Raw genomic sequence first — 22,072 nt, 5'->3', positions numbered from 1 at the left:
TCTGAAGAACTGTGTTATTATTAGTCAGACCAATTAATACTCCAATGTATTTAGAGACCTCTTCCCATGTGAAGTCGAGATAGTCTAGTGACTAGAACACATTTATCTTTACTGGATATTACGGGTTCAATCCTAGCCATTACGGCTGAGTTTTCTCGAGTTTAGCTTATGTTCACATTCTTGTCGTTGACGAAAACATGGTGCGCTAATTCGAACTCACTGGTATTAGAATTGCTCCAAGCCTTCTATACCAGAACAGAGGAGCCCTTCGTTCAGTTGTGGGATTATCCCACTTTTATCCATATATACATTAACATACAGATAGATTATAGCTTTCACAAGAGGCTTTAAGCTAAATTTCTGAAAATATTTTGGTTAATACTTTAGCCAAAATGTGGAATAATTAACCCGTCATATGTAAAGAGGATATTAAACAAATATAATTATCTGGAAATAAAACGTCATAGGAATTAGGATCGGTGTAGCGTTATACGTATTTAACAAAATTGTATTGATAGAATCGAATTACCTTAACATTGGTACCATATTTCAAGTCACCTTTCTTCCCAAACAAGCCCTGAAATAAGATACTATTAACCCGGTTAAAAGAAAAACCTTTAGCGCTTCGGCCTTCGTGACGAATCCGGGAAAGGGGACACTTAAAGTCGCTAATGGACCAGGCGGATGTATCGCTTTTACGCAAATAGCGACGTTTTATTGGTAGGAAATGTGGTGCGAACTGTTTGAGTTACGTCTCCTTTGTTTTTAATGTTCGCGTGATTCTGCGCCTTTATAGAGTTAATGATGGCAGCATTTAAATCAAACTACTTGTGTTTAAATTTTCTATTTGCCATGATTGATATTGCTGCTACTATAAAACCAAGGTTATCAATACCATCTACGTTTTACCAACAATTATTATAGAATTGTTGAGATTTCAAAATTACAAATTTCACACACTTAGAATTACATTATATACACACACAAGTATCGTAAGTTCTGGAACATTCTATTAAGTCCATTCGAGTAAAAACTTTAGCGTGATGTGTTTCCGTGAAGAATACTGAAAAAGGTACGAATCGAATCGCTAATGGACCAGACGAATGTATCGCTTTTACGCAAAAAGTGATTAACGATGATGTATTGTTAGAAAATATGGAACAAACTATTTAAGCTTTTCCTTTGTTAGCGCGTTTACTAATTTTAAACCTCAATTTATTTAATGGTATTTGTTATTTGTTTCATTTTAATTAAATTATCTAAATATTTCGTCCATATTGTTAGTACTGATTCCAATAACAACGTCACTTTAAGAATTCTAGAAAGGATGGAAGTTTCCAGAGCATACAGTTAACCCGGTAAAAAGAAAATGTCCGGCACTTACGTTTGACGAATACAGGAAAAAGGGTCACTTAAAGTCGCTAATGGACTTCGCGAATGTGTTGCTTCACGCATCTACCAACTTAGGATTAGCTAATACATATATAGCTCGTAGTTAGCTCAATATAATATGTAATGTGTATGTGCTTGAAAATGTTACTATTGAAATTTTACTTTTGAATGTACGGACATTTTTATTCATATATTCTATAAATAAATTTAAAATAAAAAACAAAATACGCATTAGAAATATATAGAAAAAACACGCCGTCTAAAATATTGTCCTGTAACATTGTACCCAAGACGCTGGCACTATTGCCTCTCTGCATCGCTAGACTCAGCCTTTGGGCTAAATAAGCACCAGTTCTTGGGTTTTGAATCAAAATTTTAATATATTGTTTGTCAACACAAAACTACCTATCGGCTGTTAAAGATCCTCATCGTAAAAAAAATATATAACGTCTTTGTGTTTGTTACATAATCTAAAGCTTTATTGAAAATGCCATTTCATTGATTTTTTTTCAAAATAGGTGATATTTGTATCAGTTGTCTAATATTATAATTTCTCAGAGACATCCGATGTTCAAGCCAGAAGCAATTTAAAATAAATTTCTCGTTTTATTCATAAGTAAAATACTCAACGTATTTAACACCGAAACGCTTTTATACAAAAAATATTTAAGCAACAAAAATAATGGAAGTTATAATACGAACATGATTCCAAAAACTGTCATAATGACAAAGATAACTCGACATATAACTTATATATTAGTGGCCCAATTGTAAGACGTAACTGCTTATCTACAAATTTATAAAGCTGCCGTCTTGGAGGTCATGAGTTCAATCCGTGTCGAAGTAAAAACGTTACTGACTATATTGATAAAGAATTTTCATCATAGTATAGAGTTGGAAACTCAGCAGTATCATGTTTTGGATAGCAATTAAAACTGTTATGCGCCTCATCTTCAGTTGTAATGAGCTACTGTGCTTAGGAGCCTTCTGATGCACTAGAATATCTCATACACTAGCCATAGCCTTTAGAAGTACTGTCATGGTTGAGATTCAATCAAGCGGAAATTATTATTATTTATCTACCTACGCTGAAACAAACTTAAGAAGTTCTTACGTAAGAAGGGTTTGTCAAAAACGCTCAACAAGGTACTCCTTAAGAAAATAGTAAAGTGTTGATTAAGCAAAACAATTAAATATAATTTTACAATCTTGATAAAAGGTAGAATGTATTGTTTTGTAAAACTGGCTACACGTTTGAAGTTAACAAGAAATCTTACCTTAGATTACATATGTGTCTTATTTGTAATTTGTGTGTTTGGTTTAGGGGCCGGTTGGCGTGGTTGGTAGATATTTACCTTTCACGTCAAAGGTTGTGGGTTCGATTTCCACCCAGGAAAGACATTTGTGTGCATAAACATGTCTGTTTGTCCTGAGTCTGGGTGTAATTATCTATATAAGTATGTATTTACAAAAGAAAAATAGTATATGTAGTATATCAGTTGTCTGATTTCCATACTACAAGCTCTGCTTAGTTTGGGAAGAGATGGCCGTGTGTGAATAATGTCCCGGGATATTATTATTATTATTATTTGTCATTTTTTTTACTTTCTCTATTAATATTATAATAACTAGCTGTGGCTGTCTGTATTTAATTAATTATACAACTATATCTGTTAATTAAATAGCCAGTGTAAGATTGGTGAAGTTCAAGGTTTTTGGTGGTTGTTGGCATGTTGGTGGAGAACACGTGAATCTTAACCGAAGATTGTGGATACGAACCAGGACAAGTACCACTATTTTCTTATTTTAATGTAAGTAAGGCTAAATAAAAATTTTATGAAAAAAATGTCGTATGAAAATCTAATATACATACGTGTATCCATTAACCCGCATTGGAATAGCGTGATGGTAGCTCCAAGCGTTTTCGATAATATTGCACCGTACCGAAAAGCTATATATATTTACTTAATAAAAGTGCTATTCAACGCAAAAGTTTTTTTAAATCGCTTATTATGTCAGCTCGCTTACTTATATACCTTTATAATATCAAATTAAATGGATATGTCGTTAATATTAATTAAGCCTCATCAAAAAATAAATTTAATGTTTAACATGTCTGTCTTCTTCTTTCAAATGTCAAATAAATAATAAGATGTAGAGAGAAAGAAGTATTTAACTTAACACCCGCTAAACGACGTTTATAAAAGACTAGATTGTTTGAATTATATAGCATATTTTTGTGTTAGACATTTCATGAAATATAATTAAAATCATGTCGAGTTGAAGAAAAAATTGCTAGTTCACTTATGAAGCAAAATCTAACAAAATTATATTTAATTATTAAACTAGTTTATCAGGGGTTTCACTTTTATAAAGAATAGTAGCAATTAAAGTTCATCTTATGCTGGTTGGTTTTGAAGATTTTAAACAATATGTTATTATTGTAATATCTCTAATCTAGATCTGGCCAATTCCTTTTCGTGCCGTTTGAACAAATATACAATTTGCATTTCAATAATAAAACAATAAAAGAAAAGTGCTTAAAAGTTTTTTTTTTTTAATTTATTTAACTCTTGTTGCACAACACATAAATAAGATGAGAGAAGTAGGCAACAATCAAAGGAAAAGAAAAATAAAAAATGGTGCGCAAAGGCGGTCTTGTCTTGTGCTTATAGCGATCTCTTACACACAACCTTTGGTGAAAGAATTTTTGTAAGAGAACAGGTTAGTGCACTTACATATAAAAAGGAGTTACTAAATATTTAATAAACTACACATATCTACATCCTACTAACCACATATAATAATACATACATATACACATCTCTGCATCTTTGACAGATGATTTAAGCAGCATCGCGAAGGTACTTACGTTCATGACTAAAGAGACCAATGCGAGAGAGGATCCTTCGGCCGCACTCCCGACAAGTGTATGCGCCCCCAGATGGGCGGCGGTTTGAAGCCCGCTCATGACGCCTAGTGCGTTTTTCTTTTAGTAATTCATTTTTATTTTTATTTAATTTAAACTGTGAGATTTATAAAGTTAAACGATTCTTCAAACGTATAAATCTCTTGATTTCTAAATTCAAATCAAATAAAGTTTAAAAAATCAAACTTAAATATTATATGAAATTATGTTATAACATGCTTCTTATACAAAGCTGTGGACGTGTCTATTAACAATAGGCTGTGACGTTAATATTTGTTCAAGATGATAAAATTGTAAGCAGCAAGCAATTCCTGTATTTTAATGCAAAAAGTATCAACTTTTTCGCAGGTTTAATAATAAGAATGTAAGGTAACATGGTATACAGCTTATAATTGGTCAAAGGCCATCTCTTTCTTAAAGAGAAGATTTGGAACTTCTACCAGCATGTAGTAACTTCCATTGCAATTCAATAATGCTTAGCCACCTTATATAAAATATATTTTTATTAATATATGTATGAAAGTAATGACAGACTCCTATCAATAAGACAAAAAGTCATATACCAAAACAGGCATTGTCAAAACGTTTCGTGGTCTATATACCGCAGTGAAACATTGCTCAAAATAGAAACTGGAACGAAACCACCTCCTGTGCTAGTTTGCCTAAAAATGCTCTCTTTGATAATAAAAAAAACGTGGGTTACGATGTTCAAAACGTAGAGATTTAAATATCATCAAGATTTTGTTTGATGTGCAAAATGTAGCACCAAAAGTATATTATATACATTTGTATCCGCGCTAACACTTTGTCCAGATCCCTGCGATTTGGGTGGGTTCAGATGGACCTGGAGTAAAGGTGAGTCGCGCGGGTACCGATTAAAAAGTTTAATTAGTGGGCCATACTCAATACCACATAGTAATTAAATTTTCATTAGCATTATTTATTGCTGTAATCCGGTTTATAGGGGTGAATGACCCAGCTACTGACAACATTTCAAAATCAAATCACAAATCGCAGGTGACCATGACCCTGTGGGTGAAGATAAACAATTTGTTCGCCTGTCTTCCTACAATAAATTTAAAAAAAAACCTTAACCTTAAAAAGCAGTGTTTTTTTTATTATGACTAAGTGTGAATTTTTTATTCTTGGTAAAGAAGAGAGGCTTAGAATATATTGCCAAACGTTATGGGTGAAGGTGAGCATGAGCCTCGGGCTGAGGTGATCAATTTCTCGTATTTTTTCCTAAATAAATTTAAAAAAAAATATTGCTTGCAATACCCACGTTTTTAAATAAATAATATAAAATACTAAAGCCTACCCGACATACTATGAATCTTGGAACAAACAGTATTGACTATAATATTTAATGTAATGTGTTAAGAATATTTTATTAATATCTATAATTTGTATAATTTTTTACTAATCATCCCGTAATCACCACGCTGGGCAGGAGGGTTGGTGATTGCAGGGTGAAGCTCGTCGCACAGGTGACGCTGTAAATTCGTGACGCAGTCATTACGCGTATGTTGTTGTTGCTCACTGCTGGTAGAGCTTTGTGCAAGCTCGTCTGGGTAGGTACCACCCACTCATTAGATATTCTACCGCAAAACAGCAGTACTTGGTATTGTTGTGTTCCGGTTTGAAGGGTGAGTGAGCCACTGTAATTACAGGCACATGGGACATAACATCTTAGTTTCCAAGGTTGTTGGCGCATTGGTGATGTAAGCGATGGTTAACATTTTTTACAATGCCGATGTCTAAGGGCGTTGGTGACCACTTACCATCAGGTGGCTCATATGCTCGTCCGCCTTCCTATTCTATAAAAAAGTATTTTATGAAATAACAGAATAGGAACCTAATTCAATCCCGAAAGTGAATATTAGTGTTGCAAGGAGTTCATAGCTTTATATAATTTTAGGATTAAATTATTGATTACATTTACAAACTTCAATAAAATATATTTTCTATTAATTTAAAACAATATTAACATTACTTTTATTTGGGTCATTATTAATATATTCTGACCGCGTTCTTCTAGTGGTTATATGGCTGTAGATTCCGAGGCGTTGTTTTCAAGACCGGAAACATATAAAATGTAGCAACTTTATTTAATAAATCAAAATATTTCTTTCAAATTAACTTAACAATTATTAATTACTTATTAAATATTTACTTATTTAACGAAGCATATACAAAATATAATCAAGAGCTCTGAGATTAATCATCAAACAAAATACACGACTGCAATTATAAAATGATATTGCACGAGCGCATTCTATATCCTCTCCGCGTTTCAGCCGAGCTAGATATGATTACTTGATCAACTAATCTGGTGACATAAAATATGAATGAAGTTTAATTACATCGAGGTCGGTGGAAGAGTATATAATATGATATAATGACGCAATTGTCAAACAATTAAAAGTCCATAGACTATTGACAAACACAAATCACACAAGGGTTTAAATGGAAAACTAACTGAATTAATATTAATTTGACATCGGCACAAAACCTTTTTTGATACAGGAAAAGAGGTGAATTCGCTAGTGTGAATCGAATGTGATGGCAGCGATCCCGGAGGGGAGACGAACGACCGGACTCCATCGTGGGCATCCATTATTTACGAGATTCCTAAATGCGGACTTTGTACATAAAACATCAGAATCAGTGATTGGATATTTCTAGTGGCTTTGTGATCTAGTATTAGTAAATGAAATTTTATGTATCTAAATTAGTAACTTATGTTTGTTGGAATTATTTTTTATTTGAGTTCTTCAAAAACATCTGCTTGGAGAAGAGAAGGCCTAACAGTGTAATAAAATATCAACAGTGAGTAAATAATAAATGATGTAAAATTAAGCCACGATTTGCTAACACACACACGTAAGCAGTATTTAAAAAATGCACTCAATTGGATTTTAAATTTAAACGTATTTTAATGTATTATACAACTGTCTGTAAAAAGCCGAGATGGCCCAGTGGTAAGAACGCGTGAATCTTAACCGATGATTATGGGTTCAAACCTGGGAAAGCACCACTGAATTTTCATATGCTTAATTTGTTATTATAATTCATCTCGTGCTTGACGGTGAAGGAAAACATCGTGAGAAAACCTGCATGTGTCGAATTTCACTGAAATTCTGCCACATGTGTATTCCACCAACCCGCATTGGAGCAGCGTGATGGAATAAGCTCCAAAACTTCTCCTCGAAAGGGAGAGGAGACCGCAGCCCTGCTGTGGGACGTTCACAGGCTGTTACTGTAATACAACTGTCTAAAGTCTGTGACAAACCCTTGAAAAAAAATGCTTCAACATTTCTATAATCTCTCTTGCTTTCTATAAAATCCTATTTGAATAAACAATAGATTTTATTAATTATTGAATTGTTTTACAAAATGTTTTTTTACACCTCGTATTTTAAGTCACTAATTGGCGATTTTAATCAAAAAAATACCTCGATATGTCCTGTTTATTCAATAAAAACACAATATAAATATTTGAATAAAGAACAAACCCGATATAGTCATAAACGAGGGTAGCAATTTTTAAAAGTCGGAAAGATGAGATATTGTAAATATAAAAACGAAAACAAAATATAAAACAAATTTGTTAATACGATACGATATTTTGTTAAAAAATTATAAAAAATTATACCAGCACAGACAATTTATATCGATAATTGTGTTAATTGGTTCTGTGAGATATCCGGAATATATCTTAAGATCTTTTCCACTCTGCAAATAGAATAAAACAATAAAAAAATCCAAGTCAGTTTTGCACGGGTTTCACTACATAGAGTTACGTATCGCCGTAAATATAATCTTAAATTCTTAAAAAAATATTCGGAGTTCAAACCCGAGTAACCATAACTAAAATTGAATGTTTTTAATTTGAATTTATAATTCATCTCTTAATCGGTGGTGAAAGAAAACATCGTTAAGAAACCTGCTCGTTTCGGATGATAATCTGCCACGGGTAGCCCGCATCGGAGCAACGTGGAGGAGTAAGTTCCAAACTTGCTCCTAAAAACGAGAAGAAGACTTTGTCCAGCAGTCGGACAATCACCTATTTTATATAGTATCAATCACCTGTTTTATATATAAGCTTGTACCTGAAATAACCTTGGCTCACTAACCACGTCTATGGCGAGTGAGTGTACTATTGGGATGCAGAATCATTGCTGTTTGGACGTAGGAAAAAAGCGTTGTTGGGGTACCCATATATAAACTAAACTAAATAAACTTTTAATATAGAATGCCTGCTGAATCGATTTGCTATTTCTTCCTGAATGGAAGAATCTTAAATTACGGCAATTATTTTTCATTTAGTCAGGATTTGCCGGTTCTTCTGCATTCTTTTTTTTAATACGTATGGTAAACTTTCCCAAGATTCTGAGCAATCCAAGTGGAATTCGTGTTATTTGATTCCGATCCTACTAAAACCTGTCGTCCTGTATCTGATGGACTACGTGATTTTGAAAAATGCATCTGCAAGATTATTAGTGTGCCAGTGAAATTACAGGCTTAGACCCCATGGCATATTGACAATGATGGGTTAATACTTCTTATAATACCAGCGAGGACCACTACGGGTATAGACTGAGCTTCCCACTAACTATGGTAAGTCCTTTTTGCACGCCTACCTCTTAAAACAAAAAGCAAATATCTGCACTATAGTTATCTTGCATTAGAAGACATTTCATATATTTTACTTCTCTTAAATGCTAAAGACATTCTTCAAAATATTCACAACACATTCACACTGTCTTACATCGATAATATAATTCAATTTTTATGCCCAAAATGTTCACGTTGTTTATTTCGTTCCTTTATAAAATCGTAAGAATTTTCAATGCCCCATTTAAACGACGCAGAGCATTATAGAATAATGTGTGATTTCACCTTTTTTGACAATTTTACAACACCAATAAAATTTATTAAAATAAAATCTGATGAAATCATCATTTAAAAAAGTATATTTTTCTTATAGTTAAATATATTCAACAAAATGAAAAAGTAATATATTTATTTTTTGTATTTATTACGCGTCCAGCATCTATCTTATTTATTAAGGATCGCACCCAAAAAACATAATATTAACAATATAACATTAAATAAATATAGATACTCTTTGTAAGAAACCTATTTACTGAATATAATTTAAAAAATTGAATTTCAAATTCATAAAGTTTTTTAAATAAACTTTTTAATACTTTCGTTTATAAAAGTTTGGTAAAAACTACCTTATAAAAGTTTTATTTAATTTATAATATAAACAATGAATATATTTTATTCAAAAACTCGATTCTTATAAAAAATACTCGAATATAGTCGTATCTACATATATACACATATCAAGACTCACCATTATGAAACTCGTAATACAACCGCGGTCACATTCAAAAGTCTTGCACACACAGAAATCATATACTCCATTGCACTGCACACACAACACAAAACACGATATCACATACCAAAAAATCGTATACTGTATACGAAAATTTACCGAAATATATTGTATTTTTCGGTAATTTCGCGGGCGCGGTCGCCAATGTACGGCAAGTCAGTTCGCCCTACTGATAGCGTTTGAGCGTAGCCTCTTTCTGCGCATGTGTTACCGCGCAGCCTCGCCGAGATAGCCGAATTCTGCCGAGAATACCCGACAACTAACACTCAGGGCTCGTTAACGGTTCGACCGAATGTCGCGTGATAATAAATCGCTGTTAATTCTTCTATTGTGTCAGTTATGCTTATGAAACGTCTTAAGCTTATTTCTGAATGTCCTCAAGATTAATTGTGTGATGTATTTTATTGCAAAATTGTAAGACATAATTTTGTGACAGACTTTGAAGATTTTAAAATATGTTCTGGTATTTTTGCAAACAATTTTAGCTATTGTATCAAACGTGGCTGTGGGGTTTTCGTTAGTTTGTTAACACATTGATTTCGAATAAATACCGCAGATTTTTAACATCTAAGATTAAGTTATAAGTATAACATTATTAGTGAGAACTGAATAGATAGTGTACGATGCTTAAAAAAATCTTAAAAAATATATATTTTTGTTCACATACAAATATTATCATGCAAAAGCCATATTTTGGCCAAAAAGGGCAACGGAGTCAATAAAAAAGTTCTCAACCTCTGATCTCGACTATTTGTAAGCATTCTATAGAGGAAGGCTGTTGATTATTCGCAAATGTTCCGGATACGTTCGGCCAACTTCGGTCATCATCGTGACTACAAACTGAGCTCCATTTTTACGACTGTACAGTTTGATACCCCTGCAAGAATATATTACGCATTTAAGTAGAACCTTATATATGTAGCTTTAAAGTATATTATTCAATAAATAGTAACTAGGATTAGGTTGTATGTTTGCGAAGAATCGTCCCGTGATAGCCTTTTCGGCATTTTTTCCGGCCATCTTTCTTTGAGTTAAGAAATAAACATGTGTATACATTTTTCTCTTAAATAATATATTTGGACGTTTTTAGAAGTTTGAATGAATTTTGTAAGGATAACATTTTCTTTGTATATTTCACGTACAAAGGATGTTTATTAGCGTCCAATAAAAAAATAAGAACCAAAAGTATACAGTTTGCTCATGAATATAAAAATATAATCAAAACAAACCCGTTTCATAATTTATGAGTACTGTGACTTTTCAACTCTTTATATACCATTTATAACTATTTACAGTATATGTTAACATTTTTTTAATTGCACTGTAAAAATAAAATCGTATTTTAAATAATATTTGTATTGTGTTTTAATAATTTCGCTTTTTTATGTGAAACTTCTGGCGTCACTGGGGACAAGACCGACTCGTATGCTGTGATGGCAAACGGCATGACGCTCTCTTAAGTCTACATACCTGCCACCGCTTTCTATACCCTTGTATGTGCTTGGCGTGTATACTATAGTAGTATAAATGTGTAGGTTATTTATACTAATATAATATTAATTTTAAAGAAGCCGAGATGACCCAGTGGTAAGAGTGCGTGAATCTTAACCGAGGATCGTGGTTTCAAATCCGGGCAAGCACCACTGAATTTTCATGTACTTAATTTGTGATTATAATTCATCTCCAGCTTAACGGTAAAGAAAAACACCGTGAGGAACGTGTGTCTAATTTCATTGTAATTTTACCACATGTGTATTCCACCACCACACCAACCCGCATTGCAGCAGCGTGGTGGAATAAGCTCCAAAACGTTCTCCTCAAAAAGGGAAAGGAGGCCTTAGCTCAGCAGTAAGACATTCACAGGCTTTTACTGTAATATTAATTTTATAAACTAGTCTATGTTTTTATTTATTATTTATTGATACGTAATAAAATTAAAATTTATTTAGATTAAAAATCACCATTATGACTCTAAGAAAAAATAGCAGAAGATATCGTAAGAAACTTGGTGGAAATTTATATTTTGTAATTAAGAAATAGTTAATATTCAGATACTTGTTGATATCTGTATGCAAAGTAAATATATTTTATTCCTTTCAAAAATTATTCCCATACATATTTCACACTCTACAAGCTGTGCTACGAATATTTAAACGTAGCACCGCTACGCGAGCTATGACAATTGACGTCACGACCTACAAGTGATACGAAACTAGATCCAACAAGCGATAGAGCGACCTTGCTGACCCGATATCTTTAACTGATCTGGATAATATTGTTCATATCATATAATTGACTGGGCAATTAAATTGGTAGACTAATTTATAATAATATTCATTTACAATATTCGATAAAACTGCTGGATTGCTACACATTGAATTTTTTTTTGTAATAATATCTATATATATATAGTTATAGTCTAAGCCATGTCACTTGCTGTGGTATTTAAATTTTTATGACGTCATCATTTACTATCCCTTATCCTATTAATTGTAATAGACAGTGTATAAAGTGTCACAAAGAATTTTACTGATTTAAAAACTAGCCGCCTATCTGATGCCAATCGTTCTTGGGAATGCTTTTGCTAGTGGATAGGCTACATACGAGTAACTAAGGAACTTATATTATATACTCTTATATGGCATAACCACATAGTTACTTCTGTGTACCTAATGCGGATTTTTTGTTCTTATTCGATAGCGTTGGCGTTAACTGGGATTCGTATGGAACAAAAACAACACCATCTAGTGACGATCATCAAAATATTGGACTAGGTTCACTGATGACAAGCAGTATGACATTGTGGAGACGTCTGTGATGACACTTGGCAAGTTAAAATCATTTATATGGAGTAGCTTTCGCCTCTCTTGATTGCAAAAAAATTGTTTCATGCTCTGTATACTTGTATAAATATATTTATTGAATCTGGGAAAGCTATTAAGCAACTTTGACTATTAAAAGGAATATGAATTCAAACTTTGTATCTAACTTTGGCGTTAGAATAACTGGTGACTATAAACAAAGAGAGCCTTACACAAATCCCAATCGTTCATTTAATTTGTCTCCCGTTTGTCCCTAAGTTAACATTAACTTTTAAAATGTAAGAACTCACTTTGTATCTATTTCTCAAGCTGCAAGCACTCGCTCTCATGTTGCAAGCTGACTATCATTAATATGTTATTTTGATACATGTTTCATTAAGCATATATTTATTTTATCAATTATATATTTCTGACATTACAAACTCATGTTATATGGTGAATTATGAACTTTCACAAGCATTATATTTAAAAGTTACATATATAAACTTTGCTTTTAATTTTGATATTGAAATTCACTGCGCATCCAAAAGAGCTTATTCTAAAATAATTTAAAGTAAATTCTTTATTGTTCCTCCTTATACATATTATTTATGATTGAAAATTTTAACAATTTTACATTAAAAAAATTATCAGTGCAGAAACCTCTTTAACGAAAAATGTATTTTTGTAAAATAGCGCTTATAACGGTTTATGTTCTGAACGACGTATCTCTAAAAATATTAGGTCATTTGTTTTCGTAACTGGGTCAGTATACATAGGGCTCGCTGCTCCGATTTAACAAAGTAACTGCTCTAAAGAGTTAACTAATACGTAGATAAAATATAATACTACATAATAAACAATCACCGTGTTTGTGTACGTCGGTTTATTGACTAGCGTACGATTAAAATGGTATTATATAAATGTTGATGATAGCTTCATGACAGATATCGCTAATAATGGTGCTTTTCAAGGTCTAGCTACCTAAAAGATACTAGTGAAACATCGTATGCCGTGACGGTAAAAGGCGTGGCTCTTTCTTATGACGTCATGTACTCTTCTTGCGCGTGTCAGATATTTTTTATGTAATAATATAATACTTATTTCTTGACTATATATATATTATAATATGTTACTATAGAGATTATAAGGATCAACCTTGTATTAGAAGAATAAATAACAATTCATGATGTTATATATTTATCTATTTTCATATTATAAAGAATTACACTCACACAATATAATCTTAAGTTCATTTTATTTTATTTCGTATGTTAGTACTTCGTATTGCTAATAGTTATATTTTACATAAAAATTAAATTTACTTATTTACTATATATAAATATATATAACCACATAATTACATTAAAGTAAGACAATACCCACACAGTAGTATAAAAACAATTATGGTACCTTATAATACTCGCCGATTGCCAGGAAAGAACTGAACTTCTACACTTTTTGAGTCAATTAGTATATTATTAATATTATCCAATAAGCATAGTTTTTATTTAACGTTATCGTTATTAAACATTATAATGCTTAATATCTTAAATAAACTCAAATATATTAAACTTAATAACTATTTATTAAGTTAACTAAATTAATACATATATTGTTATATTTATCTATTACGCGCACATACAATATACTTCGATAATATTATTATATATAATATGTTTTTCTTAAATAATAACATACTATATATTTTTTGTTTCACATCTGCTGGCTCGTCCTGTAACATTAATTTATAATACTTAAACCGATGCATACAGACACTCTCTTTCTATTCCTTTACTTAGACCGAAGCGTTGCAGGGAAGTGGACCGGGCACAGCACAAACGACTTGCTTTCGAAGAACGACAATGTCACGCTGCCAAGACTGCCTTTATAACACTCTGCTCTGTTATTGACATTTTTGAAAACTTTATGTGGTAGCTATAGACACCAAAGTTGTATCATTAAAGGTTCACAAGGACAAGGAATGTTTTTTTATTATTTAACGAACGCTCAAAAGTTTAGATATGCGACTGACAGGAGTATAAATTAAATGAATTTAGCGTCCCTTAAGGAAACCAGATTATCGAGGCAGTTAAAATACTGCGAAAAAATATTAAGAAAGTGAGTTTGTTCGTTTGTTTGTTACACTTTCACGTCTTAACTACTCAACATCATAGAATTTTGCATACACTTCAGGGGAACAGAAATGAATATAGGGTACTTAACATCTCCCCTCACACGCGGGCGAAGCCACGGGCGGAATCTAATATTATGTATTGCTTATAAAATAAAAGAAAATTCATTATTTTCATTTTGTTTACAGTAACAGCATGTTAATGTCCCACTGCTGGGCTAAGGCCTCCTCTCCCTTTTGAGGAGAAGGTTTGGAGCTTATTCCACCACGCTGCTCCACTGCGGATTGGTAGAATACACATGTGGCATAATTTCAATGAAATTAGACACATACACGTTTCTTCACGATGTTTTCCTTCACTTTGCTCCTTCATTTTGCTTAATATAAAGTTATTCCAGATTGCAATTCGTATCTTCAAAAAGTTTTCGAATCGTATTTTATTTAACGTATTTATTTGAATTTAATAATGAACATTACTGAGCTATCACGTTTATAAATTGAATTTTCTAAACATTTGAATAAGTTTCTATTTAAATATTTATCGTTTCATAAAAAGACGGGTTAAGAGGTTATAATACGAAGAGCTGATTTAAATGTGCTAAAATTTCCGAAACTTCTTTCTAAAATTTACAAACGATATTTATATAGGTAAAATATTACTATGAAATTGTTTCTTGTAAACGTAATTTATAACTGAAAAGCTACGAAAGGCTAATGAAACCACCGTGGTCTGGTAACCTGCAGACTATACTCCATAGTAATCCAAACTGAAGCAGTGAACTGGGTTTTATATGACGGTGTCAGCGATGACTGAGCGATACAGGCGACATCATCAACTGGATCACGTGGTATCATATTACGTGAGGGTTCGTCACAAAAAATAATTCATAATTTTGGCGCGGTGTTTATTTAATAATAAAATTTTATTAACTATTAGGAGTTTAATCATAAAATTACTGGGTAACTCGAATACTATAACAACCATATTTTAGCACTATGGTTTTCCATATATATGTCAGAGATAATAAATTTAATCGGGTATACGACGTCACTTATTAGAATAGCAACACCACACAACGTGATTGACATCTTATAGATTGGTCGGTTGTCAGACGTCAAGTTGTGAAAATATAAGACTATTTATTATGCAGCCGACTGATTGAAATAAAAAAATATAATAGTGTATCTGTCAGTAGCGCGTGTGATTGTTTGTCTAGCGACCCCCTTGGTCTCTTGCTCTCAGGACAGCGCCAGTGCCGGCCATTTACATGGTAATCAATTTGAAGTCGCGACATATGTCGCGGATTCAATTATATATATATATGTCGTCGGTTACGAATAATTAGTAACTTAGTTGAACTTGTTGTAACACCGTGACGTAATGAGTCACGTGATCGGAATCATTTGGAGGGGTAACTGTCACATTTTAATGGTTAGAGAGCGGTGAGTCGGAAGCTCAATTCATTACAGAGAGCGATACAGTTCGGACCTTCCAAAAGGAACTCCGATAGTTATAATATACCTACTTTGTAATTTGTGATTTCTGATTACTTACATAAAATACAAGAATTATCATACTGTATCTTTGTGGTTAATTGCCTGAGACCTACGCCATGGACTTGTACCAGAAGCACCTACCGATGACGGGCGTGTCACTGATCTACCGCAGTCGCCGTCATATATATATATATATATATAATTGCCTAAATATATTTATATGGAATGTAAATATATTTAGACAATGAGTAATTTTCTGTTCTATATTTGAAAACGTTATATATCCTAACGTGTATATATATATTATAAAATTCAAAGCAATCTTTACTTCACAAAACTATTAAAATTTTGATCCTTATTGCAATAGTTATAAAGATGAAAATTGACGAATAATCGTGTGCAATTTCAGAATTGCCCTAAAAGCAATAAAAACGAATGAGGGTGAAAATTAATCTAGCAAACAGCTTTTGGAAGACTTGATTTGTCTATAGGAGGGGTTTGATTATGTTTATATTTGACTAGTTTGCGCTCGCAGCTTTGCCTGTGTCTTAAATACCGTATGTCCTTTTCTGTAAACCCTAACGTGTATGCACAATTTAATGATGTTAAGACGGTAAATCGTAACGAACAAATAAACATTACAAAACTACAAAATAAAATAGAGACAAGACTGATGTACAATATGTTCTTATTGTCAATAACGTCAGCAATCTCTTCCAGGCAACCTTAAGTCAGAGGACATAAGCAAACAAAGGTAGGGGTGTACACGATATAGGAAAATATTTATAAATACAGTATAGTGAAAAAACAATTACTTTAAAATGAAAAAAAATATTGTCTAGATATGTATTGTAACGTCATCTCCAAGAACCAGGGTAGTTGTATAAAGCTATAAAAACTATCAGACTATAGTAACAGTACAGTAACAGCCTGTAAATGTCCCACTGCTGGGCTAAGGCCTCCTCTCCCTTTTTGAGGAGAAGGTTTGGAGCTTATTCCACCACGCTGCTCCAATGCGGGTTGGTGGAATACACATGTGGCAGAATTTCGATGAAATTAGACACATGCAGGTTTCCTCACGATGTTTTCCTTCACCGAAAAGCACGAGATGAATTATAACAGAAATTAAGCACATGAAAATTCAGAGGTGCTTGCCCGGGTTTGAACCCACATTCATCGGTTAAGATTCACGCGTTCTTACCACTGGGCCATCTCGGCGTCATGGGGAGTCCCATGCTACTCGGGATACCGGTCTTTGCGGAGGGCCGGCTTAAGCCTCCGCGGGTCTGAATATGCCCTTATCTTTAAGATGTCATATTGTATGGACTTCAAAGTAATGAAAAGAAGGTGATAAAAAAAAAATCAGACTATATTACTACGAAATTAGTTCGATAGTAGATAGAACTAATAATAAAATTTTAATAAATTAAAAACAAAAAAAAAATCGAAGTTGTTTTTATTCGATTAGTGAATCTTGTAGATTAACGGAGTAAAACGTCAGTAATGGTTTCGAGAGTATTGACACTTACCACGTTCTTCTAACGATCTATTAAAAATTCAATTCGAAGTATATGTCACTGGACTTTTGAGAACACTGACGAAAGTAGGTCAGACGAAACATTATTATGTACATACGAAGGGCTAATTTACTTCGCTTATCTTAACTCATTTTTAATTAAAACATAAACATTTTACAACCCATAGGGCCTTTATAAGGCACTTCCCCACTATCCCTTTATTAGGCTTTACACTACATTCTTATCGATGCTAATGTTATAGAGGTAAAGTTTGTGAGTTTGTGAGGTTGTAGGGGGTAATCTCTGTATCTACTGAACCGATTTTGAAAATTCTTTTACCAATAGAATACCACATCATTAGAGTGTCATAGGCTATATGTTAACACGAAAAATGAAAAGACTTTTTCTTGGTAGTGGGATTTCCAAAGTAAGCCGGAAAAAAACGGTCGAACGAAAATGTTTCTTACGAATGCTGCCTTAATAATGAGAGATATATGATTGAGTTCTAGAGAAAAGTTGTACAGCTTGATAATGCCTACAAAAATGTCAGCGACAGCATATGTCTAACTTTTATATTTATGTCACAAATAGTAGTTTTTTTTTATATTAACAAAATAATTTAAATCGTTAGGTCATGGTTATTGGTCATATTATCAACAAATATGAATTCTTATAAAAATAAGTAAACTTATTGTTTTAAGTGCTTAAAACAAAAGACTATTCCCTTTTGCTGCATATAATTTGAACCAATGGTTAAAAAGATAATACAACATAGGTATGGAAATGCGACCCTGTCGTAATCTATTAAGTGATATTTCTATTAGACGGGTTTTTCATATACAACGCGTCAATCTATTTAAAAATAAATTACTTTATTACCAAGGAAATTTTATTTAGATAAAATTAATTTTTTACTGTTTTTTGGTTGCATAATTTAAGAGATAATTTAAGATACGCGAGACAATTATATTTTAATTTTATTTTAATGCTCGGCCAATCGATCACAAAAATAAAAATGTGTGCCCAACGAAATGGGCACGGGTCAGCTAATAATAGATAGTTTTATAGCGTTATTATTAGCTCATTGTAAGCTAATGGATGCAATTATTTTGCTGAATCACGCGTATTCATTCCTTGCTCATCAAATTTTATTCTATGTTCCACAATTTTATGTATGGATGTTTTTATAAAGGAAATACCAGTACCTGCGTATTAGGCTGCAGGTGTGTAAAAAAAGTAGACTATGTCCATGGAGTTCAAGCTTTCTTCATACTAAATTTCATCAAAATCGGTTCAGTGTTCAGCCGTGACTGGAACAGACAGACATAGTTACTTGCGCATTTTTAATATTAATAAAGAGTATTTATAGTGTTTTTATAGTAAGTATGCCATATTTTTAAACTGAAAAATGTTAGTTTGAATTCTTAAGCTAGTACATTGTACCCAATCGCGACGTGTTATAAGGTCGCAATAAATTCGCTCTGTGACCTTAGTTGCCTTATTAAAACAAGGTTTCAATTTGATCGAAATAAGCGATCAATGAGCAATCCCCTCTTATTACTACGTTACCTCAGGCTTTATTTAGAATTATTATTTTCATTTATTTTAATAATGATGAGAGTTTTTACCCCCAATTATGTTATAAAATAATTAATATATACATATTATAATTAATCTATAAAGGATACTGTGGCGCGAATGGTTTTGTTATTATATTTGTTATTATATAGTTCCTAAAACTAAAAATTTAATACTAATATTATAATAAGGTATGATTTTATTAAAGCGGTTTTATAATATTTTATACTAGCGATTCACTCACGACTTTGCCCGCGTCATAATCGAAAGTCCACTTAAACGGGATACAAAGTCAAAATATGTTATATTTTAGCTTGATAAATTAACATTATTCAAAATACAACCTTTCACTACACTTGTGCACTTATTACATGACAAATAGTATATACTAGTGTATGGCAACCTAAAGTCACAAATTATTTAATGCTATAAATGCAATAATGAAATTAATGAAAAAAAAACTCATAAGAAGATAAAATAACGACAATGCAAATTTTAACGATACGCGAAGTCTTATATTTATAGCAACACGTCAGTCTACTCCGGAAAATTAGACGCCGCGATTAAGAAATTGACGTATTTAGCACACAGCCATCCATGAGTTAATGGCCGCATCATATATTAAAACAACAAAAATATGGCTGTGAACTTTAAATTTTTTGTAACTTTTTATAAACTTAACCCGATTTTGATGAAATAGACTAATCATGCCTTGATAGACTTCTTATGAAATATTGAATATATATGAAATATTCCTGCAATCGGGGATAAGTTTTAAAACGACTAATACTGTTTTAAAATAAATAAACATGGAGTGAAATGAATGATAGCATTCCTATAGTTTCATTACTAAAATAGAGCCGTTTGCCGTAAAGTCATACGACTCGGTGTTCCCCTCAAGATGCGCCAACAGATCTTTCACATTAAAAAAATATTAGCAAAAAAGATTTTTCCTACGTATTCAGGTTAACAAAGTAAAAATTGCATGAAATTATGCCGCGTTGGATAAGATGATGCGTATAAAAACGTGTAGCGGGGGGCGTGCGTGACTCCGCAAAATGGCGGCCGCATTAGCTGCTTATGATAAGCGTACTAGCGCACTCGAACGTAGTGTTTGTTTTTGCTTACAAACTGCTATTTTTATTATAATGCAATTTTATAAGGAACACAGTTCTATAAAAGTGCTAATTGAATTTTTATTAAAAACTACTATATATAGCGTATTTAAATGATTTTGATAATTTGCTTTGTAGTCAAATTTTATAATTTTTTTTTTATTTTGTATGATTTCTAGTATCAAAATTTCATCCATTTCTTTTGTGTTGTATCGTTTTGTATTTTTAATTAATTACAAATAGTTATATTAAATAATAATATACATTCGACGACATATATGTCATAATATATAACGTAATACGAAATTTTGACAGATAAAGTACAGTACAGTGCAGTAACAGCCTGTTAATGTCCCACTGCTGGGCTAAGGCCTTCTCTCCCGTTTGAAGAGAAGGTTTGGAGCTTATTCCTCCACGGTGCTCCAATGCGGGTTGGTAGAGAATACACCGTAACACCGTAACAGCCTGTGAATGTCCCACTGCTGGGCTAAAGGCCTCCTCTCCTCTTTTTGAGGAGAAGGTTTGGAGCTTATTCCACCACGCTGCTCCAATGCGGGTTGGTAGAATTCACATGTAGCAGAATTTCAGTGAAATTAGACACATGCAGGTTTCCTCACGATGTTTTCCTTCACCGTAAAGCACGAGATGAATTATAATCACAAATTAAGCACATGAAAATTCAGTGGTGCTTGCCCGGGTTTGAACCCACGATCACCGGTTAAGATTCACGCGTTCTTACCACAGGGCCATCTCAGAAAATGACAAATAAAACTTGACTTTTTGTAATAATTATTACGATATTTCATAACGTTCTATAGATTGTATGTAGTTGACAGAAAAACGTACAAAAACTTGCGATAGAATGTATCTTATAAGTTAAGAACAGAACTGCTGACTTAAGTTTGCTACTATGTGTATAGATTTACCTATAGACTGCAACTTGATTGCAACGCATCCGCTGCATAGTAATGGGAAACGTAGCCTCCACGAAATATGTCAAGCTTCCTACATAAATAACGTAAGTGAACTGGAGTTGCTAATAATAATCATAATAATAAACTCTGCCATGTCTGTCATGTTAGATTAAAGTAATATAACTATATCAATCCTTCCTCTCTATTGACAAAGACTTTGACAGATTCTCTTGAAAACGCTGCAATCGTCGTCCTCTAAGCCGATTAAAGACTATGGAATATTTTTATTATTCTCGCTTTATGCAGAACTTTTCCTAGACGCAAGACAATTCTCTATATCGACCTTCAAACTACTAAAGTGCGATCCGCTTCTAGTCAGCGCATATTCGGTGGAGCTCATCTCGGAGGAAAGTGTGATCTTGATTTCGTCGTACAAAATCTTCGATGCATATTTGGTACTATTCTAATTTATTTGAATGGAAGCTCGATATGTTTCTGGAGGAACCAATATAAGGAAACCTTTAAGCCGTAAATGCTACCAAAGCAAAATAAAACATAATGACAACAAAATTAACAACATCAAAACATACTTTTCGTCTCCAATTATTCTCGATATTCATGCAATTAAATAAATATTAAGTTTGTTTTCAAAAACAATAAACTAAAATTTAATAAATACGATTTAAAATTATTTTATAAAAGGCAACAAAATTCCACCTTTTCACTCCAAGGTAACTTTGTCGCTCTGTGATTTTTATGTTATCCTAACATTGTTATAAGAAAATAAA

General features: G+C 32.6%; 1 protein-coding gene across 1 annotated transcript in view; it reads right to left on the bottom strand.

Moving 5' to 3' along the window:
• The window catches only part of LOC126776450 (neuroligin-4, Y-linked), a 115,843-nt gene extending 105,956 nt beyond the window's left edge, over positions 1-9,887 (bottom strand). The window contains exon 1 of the mRNA XM_050498976.1: positions 9,687-9,887. The gene's annotated coding sequence lies outside the window, so the exon portion shown is untranslated. The remainder of the gene's footprint in view (positions 1-9,686) is intronic.
• Positions 9,888-22,072: the final 12,185 nt, after the last annotated feature.

The sequence above is a fragment of the Nymphalis io genome, chromosome 2 (genome assembly GCF_905147045.1).
Source record: "Nymphalis io chromosome 2, ilAglIoxx1.1, whole genome shotgun sequence".
Lineage (NCBI taxonomy): Eukaryota > Metazoa > Arthropoda > Insecta > Lepidoptera > Nymphalidae > Nymphalis > Nymphalis io.
Note: the sequence above shows the minus strand (reverse complement) of the source record. Positions and strands in the feature narration are given on the sequence as shown.